Source organism: Babylonia areolata, chromosome 23 (assembly GCF_041734735.1).
Source record: "Babylonia areolata isolate BAREFJ2019XMU chromosome 23, ASM4173473v1, whole genome shotgun sequence".
NCBI lineage: Eukaryota > Metazoa > Mollusca > Gastropoda > Neogastropoda > Buccinidae > Babylonia > Babylonia areolata.
The window spans coordinates 19,506,012-19,514,092 of NC_134898.1; positions in this window are offsets into that span (position 1 = coordinate 19,506,012).

Sequence of the window (8,081 nt, forward strand, 5' to 3'; positions counted from 1 at the left end):
GTGTTTTGGTTTTTTTTTGGTTTTTGTGGGGTTTTTTTAGTTTTGGGGGTTGTTTTTTTTTGGGGGGGAGGGTTTTTTTGTTGTTTTTTTCCCTATGACAATGGCTGCTTCTCAACAGCACGTGGAGCCTGTGTTTTTAAGACGCAGGGACCTACCCCTTGCGGATCCTACCCGCTTTCCCACCACCGAGGACAGTTTTTCTGCCTTGGACATTTGTCTGGCAGCTGAGAGGGTGACTGGAAGTGAGACTGTGTTAGGGGCACAATACATCAGAGGCTTATGGCGCATTTATCCTTTGACCCGATCTGCCCGGAATCAGCTATTCATTGAAGGGATTGTATTAAACGACTACTCTGTGTCACTGCATGACAAAAATCCCTTCATTTTGAGAGGGGAGAGTGGTGACCAAGAAATTCCTGTCACAAAACTGTTTATTTCAGACATTCCCATTTCGGTGGCAAAAGAGGATATCGAGACTGCTCTGCTGAGACTTAGTTGTACTCTAAGATCCTCTCTCCTTATGGAGAAAATCAGAAACAAAGACGGTAAGTTAACCCGTTTTATATCAGGACGACGCTTTGTCTTTATCAACTGTCCAACAAAACCACTGGACTGTTTTTTTCAAAGTGGGTAGCTTCACTGGACGGTTGTACCACAAAGAACAAACAAGAGCAACACGGAACCCAGTGTGTTCCAACTGCCTGCAGCCTGGCCATCGTCACTTCCAGTGTCAAAACCTGGTCACTTGCAGGGACCGTCTGCAGAGTGGCCATAAGCGTGGGGACCCTGCTTGTGGCTCATTCCCTGAACTCCCTCCACGTGAGGAGGATCTGGACGCAGAGTCGACTGGTGGGGGTAAACATGATTCTCAACCTGCTGATGACTTGTCGAATGATGCCCAGCCTGACGAAGACCTGACTCCGTCCTCAGAAGATACTGAGGATATGTTTCAGGATTCCCAGTCAGAGCTGGTGCCAGATACACAGCTTTCTTTATGTGATGAACGTGACGTGGCTGGCTCTGTCAAGGATACAGATTCAGCCACGTCCAGTAAAAAAGAAAAAAGTAAATCAACCGGTCCCTCACTTCAGGGGGCAACCGTTTCTTGTAGCACCGTAACCAAACGTCACAGGTCGAGAGACGGGGATTCCCCCACTGCCGTGAACTCCAGGGGGAAAGTGTCCAAGCTCTTTGATGTACGCGCCTTACGTGCGCGAGCTGAGACAGCGGCAGAGGGTGAAGGTGGTGATGGGTGAAGATTCACCCCCAGTGCAGGCTTGACCGTGACGGGATCGAACTCGGCTTTGTATAAAGGACTAATGGCTTCTGGTTTGCGCGCACATTGAAAGATGGCTTCGATTATCGGACATCCCTTATGGCTTGCGATTCAAGTATACACGTTTTGTCACTGAATACGCGGGGACTACGTTCCCCTTGGAAGAGGAAATCATTGTTTAGGTATCTAAAGGATAAAAAATACGATGTTATATGTCTGCAGGAAACACACATAACGCAAGAAGTGAGTAAACAATGGGAAAAAGAATGGGGGGCGGGGAAGTTTGCTTGTAGTGACTTTACTGCACATAGCTCAGGACAAATCATTTTGTTTAGGAAAAATTATGTTGAAAACTATGCTATTTTGCATAATTCAAGAAGAATTCTGGCCGTGGAAGTAGAAATATTAGATAAGAAGATAGCAGTTATAAATGTTTACTCTCCAAATAACAATGCAGAAAAGATTATTTTTTCGAAGACTTGGGAAATGTTATTTCTAACATTACTTCCGAAGGAATTTTGATATGTGGTGATTTCAATTGTGTTTTAGATAACGACCTTGACATTGTTTCAGGGGAACCACATTCAGGAACAACCGTTCAGAAATTCAATGATCTAATTAAAGAGAATGATTTATATGATGTTTGGAGATTATTTCATCCACAGGAAAAACAGTTTACATGGTGCAAGAAGAATCCTTTCATCGCCAGAAGGTTGGATTATGTACTAACAAATTCGGATTTATTTGATAAAACACTGGAATCTGAAATTAACTCTTTGACCTCTACCGATCACAGAGGGTGCACTGTTACTATGAAGTTAGCTAATACTGAAAGAGGACCAGGACTGTGGAAGTTTAATAACTCATTGTTGAAAGACATAGAATACGTTAATAAAATGAATGAATTGATTATAGAGCAGGTTTCTGACATTAAGGATGGATCGGATTATCAAGTTGAATGGGAGCTATTAAAGTTAAAAATAAAAGATTTCTCTATAAATTATAGTAAACTCAAAAGTATAAACAACAAAAATGCATTAAGAAAGCTGTATGGCAGGCTGAATGAAATTGATGTTCAGTTAGCAGCTAGTCCACAATATGTTCCACTCCAGAATGAGCGTAGTCAAATAACAAATGACTCGATCACGCATATCTGCGTGCCAAGATTTCTGCACAGCCCGTAGCTCTGTGCATATGTGCGTGGTACGTTTTTATAAAGTCAGTATGGTATAACATACTCAATCCTTACCAACAAGTACATATTTGTTGCTCAACTACTGAATAACATTCTTTACCTAATATTATGTTATTGCTAATTTGATAGTATTATCATTTTGTGATAGAAATTCAGCATCGTCAAATTGTTTTATTTCGTGATAGCGTAAGGCATGGTACACATGCTGCTATTTGAAACTCTTCCAGAAACATGCTTACCGTATAAAGTGTGAGCGAGCTTATGCGCGTGTATGTGTGTGTGAACACTGCGAACAATGTTTATCTTTTAACTTTCACATTCAGTTATGTTCCTTTTTTGTCGTTGATGAGTGGTGGTGTTCGATAAAAACGGAGCAAAACATTTATGCAAGTCATTGTAATAGGAGATAGAGACACTGATACTGACTGACACTTTTTTTATTGGCAAAATATTAATAGCGTTTTACAGCTCTACTGCCAAGGGGGGTAATTCAACTAGTGTAAACGACAAATGAAGAAAAAGGCGAGAAACGATAAAGGGAACTAACAAACAACTTAAGTACACAAAAACCCCTATAAACATTCGTACAATCTCACGCATAACATTAACAGATATCCCATATTACTCAAGAACGACAGTCAATTACTTGGCACACACACACAAAAATGCGGACGTCCGAACATCAACCGTATGGCTGAACTCCTTTTCCCTCGTTGTTTATCTAACTCATATCTTACATTTTCTATATCATGTTACAATCATGTTAATATTATACTGATGTTAATCTTTTCCTTTTGATATTATATGCTTCTGCGATATATTTTGCGAATGAAAATATAAGGTCTTCATTATCAGATGTAAGAATAACTACTTTTTCATTTCTACGTGCAAACGGATGTGTAAAAAGTTTACAGTTATTTCGAATAATATTATATTCCTTACAAACAAAGACAAATTGGAACTCAGTTTCAGAATTCTGGTGACACATTTGACATAAATCACTGAAACAACGTTTATCGCAAATGTGTGAATTACTTCCATCTTTTTATTGTCATAGTACCCCAAATTCTTGCTGCATATGTGAGCACCGGCTCTATCTGAGTGTTAAACAGTTTCCAAAATATATATATGATGGTCAGTCGTGTCCGACTATGACCATCAGAACAGCAGAGGAGGCAACTGCTGTTCCGACTATTTGGGCAAAAATTTGATTATAGTGGAGAGTGTCTTGCCCAAGTTACATCCCCACTCTCTCGGCCAAGAGGGTTTTAGGACAGTCGGCGTTGGGATGGTTCCCAAAGGCCAACTAGCCCACAAGGCTGCAGCACTAAGAGCCAGTGCAATTATAATGAAGGGTTAATACATCTTAATTTTCGCATAGCTCTGAGAATTTCGACTACCCCCTTTTTCCCCTTTCTACACATTTCTATCCATGCTGTATTTAAGCTTAATTTTGTTGTGAACATCAATCCTAAATATTCGTATTAGTTATTCTGACTTCAGTATCCCCGTACCGCCATTTTTCATGCATCGAAAGATGTCTACCTTTTCGAAAAACATTAACATTTGTTTTGTCTTAATTTACAGTAAGGTACAATCTGTCTGCCTCTTGCTTTAAAACGTTTAACTGGTTTTGTAGCCCAACAACTGTATCAGAGAGAAGTATTACATATCGGCAAAAAGTAACAAGAACAATTTAACAGCTCCTGGAATCGTTTCGATTCCATGTTTTCCTTTTCTAGACAATTCAACTGCCAATTCATTAATAAAGAAAGAAAATGATTGTGGACTAAGCAAACAGCTGTTTAACTCCTCTTGGGCAAGTGAAAAAAATCAGTATATTTTTTTTTTATCCCTTACACAGGCTAAAATCGTGTCGTATGATCATCGCACTGCTCTACATAACCTACCGTTGACACCACTATTTCTCAAGACATTCCACAACATATATCTGTTTACCGAATCGAAAGCTTTCTGAAAATCTACAAAAGCAACACAAAGTTTGGAGTTTCTGTTGGGGTTTTTTGTACTAAAGTATAAAGAGTAAAAATATGGACAATCGTACTGTATCCTGCCCTAAAATCGGCTTGCTCCTCAACTATTTTTTTGTCTCCCTTTGTGCCCATTTTGTAAGTCTTTTATTAAGAACATAAATATAAACCTTTCCTGTCAGACTTGTCAAAGCCATCCCTCTGTAATTATCAGGATTATTGTGATCTCCCTTTTCATGTATTGGCACAATAATCAGTTCAGACCAAATTGCTGGAAACTTCCCTTTTTCAAAAAGTAAGTCAATAAGATCTTGTGGAAAATCAGTAAATGCATTGTTTGCTTGTTTCAACCTTTCAGCAACAATAATTTCAACTCCAGTTTTTAAGTTACCTTCGATGATTTCTATTTTTGTAATTGATTTGCCAAATATCGGTTCATCTCTATCCTCCTCTTCCTCTGTTGTCACGTTTTCCTGTTGCTTTAATTCCTCTGCATCACTGAATACACTAAAGAACTGATTATACCACTGACGTAAACTGGTATTGTTATATATGGTTGCCTTTCTATTTACTGACATAATCGTCGTCCAGAATACGTTTTGATCGTTAATAGATTCTTTCAATTTTTGTAACCTAATCCCATCATGTGGCTCTTTCTTATCTCCCCCCCCCCCCTTTTTTTTAATAGTTTATTATACGATTTTCTCTCGCTGATATATCTCACTGCGTTCTTCTAAACCTGTTTTCGCCCTTCTTAGATTCCTCAAAAGACCTTTTACAGTTTTTTTCTTCTTCGCAAACTCTTCATCAAACCAATCGTTCGTCAGTCTTTTCCTTTTCTCAGACATCCCAACCATACATGCCGTTGTTCTTTTCAATGCATTAACAAAAACATCGACACATAATAAGATCATTCTCTCCCCATTTTTGCTAGTCTCATTCATCCAGGTCAACTCACGGGGAAAATGCCACGAATGTAGACTTTCTGCAACGCGTAAATCACACATACTGAACAATTCTTCTGAAATAACAAAATAATCAATTACACTAGACCCGTGAGACGACACATATGCAAATTCAACACCCTTCTCCTCTCCTTTACAGTTACCATTAACAATAACTAAGTCAGACTTAAAACAAAAGTCAAAGAGGGGCGATCCAAACTTATTAATACTGGTATTTTGTATTTGTATTTCATTTTATCACAACAGATTTCTCTGTGTGAAATTCGGGCTGCTCTCCCCAGGGACAGCGCGTCGCTACACTACAGCGCCACCCATTTTTTTGGTATTTTTTCCTGCATGCAGTTTTATTTGTATTTCCTATCGAACTGGATTTTTTTTTTTTTTACAGAATTTTGCCAGGAACAACCCTTTTGTTGCCGTGGATTCTTTTACGTGTGCTAAGTGCATGCTGCACACAGGACCTCGGTTTATCGTCTCATCCGAATGACTAGCTTCCAGACCACCACTTAAGGTCTAGTGGAGGGGGAGAAAATATCGGCAGCTGAGCCGTGATTCGAACCAGCGCACTCAGATTCTCTCGCTTCCTAGGCGGACGCGTTAACCTCTAGGCCATCACTCCACTTGGAAGAACGAAACTCAAACTGATCTTCTTTGTCACTAGTCACTACGTACTATAATACGAATCGTCTTTCTGGATAGTCTCTGACAGATTTTCTTCAAATATTGCGATACTTTTATGTCACTGCTGCCACACACTGGGCTTCTCTCCGGGGGTACATAGCATGCAATGAACAATGCATCTTTGTCAACATGAAATACTTTTTTTTTATCAAGCTAAACAACAATCACACTATCAATTGGTACATTTATTACTTCTTTTACTAAACAATTGAATCTTTTATCAGTAAGTACCGTTGAGAGAGAGAGAGAGAGAGAGAGAGAGAGAGAGAGAGAGAGAGAGAGAGAGAGAGATTCTTTTGTTCTCCGTGAAAACGTGAGAGTGCTGTATTTGTTTGCTTGTGTGTGTGTGTGTGTGTGTGTGTGTGTGTGTGTGTGTGTGTGTGTGTGTGTGTGTGTGTGTGTGTGTGCGTGTGCTTCTGTATGTGCGTGCCTCTGTGTGTGTGTGTGTGTGTGTGCGCGCGCGTGTGTGTGACTGTTTTGTGTGTGTGTGTGTGTGTGTGTTTGTGTGTATGTATGTGTGTGCGTGTGTGTGTGTGTGTGTGTGTGTGTGTGTGTGTGTGTGTGTGTGTGTGTGTGTGTGTGTGTGTTGTATGTATGTATGTATGTATGTATGTATGTATGTATGTATGTATGTGTGTATGTGTGCGTGTGTGTGTGTGTGTGTGTGTGTGTGTGTGCGTGTGTGTGTGTGTGTGTGTGTGTGTGTGTGTGTGTGTGTGTGTGTGTGTGTGCGTGTGTGTATGCGTAGGCAGATCCATGCGCACTTGTGTGGATGTCGTGTGTGTGCACTCGCACTCACCTATGAAAATTCGACTTCTCCATCAGAACAAATACATGATTATGTGCGCGTGTATATGGCAATCAGCAACAAGTCACTGTGTACACACAAGCAGGCTTATGGAAAGACTGGTTAACTGACATATTTAAACCTCATTGTAAAGTACAGTGTGAAATTGTATTTTCGAAGACAAAGACGAGCTGTAAACCATATTTAAAACCATGCAGGCAAAATTCACGAAAAGTGCTAATGGACAACGAATTGGATAACAAGAATGAACCATGTTTAAAAAGACACTTAAGTTATAAGTAACATCTTGAGTTAGACAAAGGACCAGAGTAAAGATGCCATTTAACCAAATACAAATTGACGTTTCATATATCAATAACAGTAACGATGTGTAGTCATTGTCCAGTTAAAAACGATAGAATTGTCTTTTGTCACTACATTCTGCATAAAAAAAACCTACATATTCACTACCAACGAAAAGAAATTTGTACGTAAAACATCTTTTTTATTTTGTTTTTCACATTGTTGCTTTTTACTTCAGTTACAGCATAACCTCATTTTTCGGCAATTCTGACTGTTTTTGCCTTGTACGTCAAACAAAACGACCTCTTTTTTCTTCTTCTTCTTTTTTCTAAAGTTCGTTTTTAAAAGCTTCGTTGGGAGGACTGTCTTTTCTTTAATGCATAGGACTTTTTCACCACTTTGATTTTTTTTTCACCTCCGTAGTCTTGAGTTTTCTTATGAGTCTTGTAGTTTGTGTGCTGCAGTCTATTAACTTGCATGCCTGATGCCTCTTGTCCTGTACTGATGAATTGTCAATGCTCTCTGGACGTTCCATATGCTATGCATATACCCAAACATCTAGCCAGAGTGATTTTTGACTAACTTGTGTAAACACAGTGAGTATGTTTTAGCCCGGTGTTCGGTTGTCTCTCTCTCTCTCTCTCTCTCTCTCTCTCCCTCTGTGTGTGTGTGTGTGTGTGTCTGTGTCTGTGTGTCCGTGGTAAACTTTAACATTGACATTTTCTTTGCAAATACTTTGTCAGTTGACACCAAATTAGGCATAAAAATAGGAAAAGTTCAGTTCTTTCCAGTCATCTTGTTTAAAACAATATTGCAACTGGGATGGGCGAAAAAAAAAAAAAAAAAAAAAAAAAGAAAGAAAAAAAGAAGCCTAATTATATGC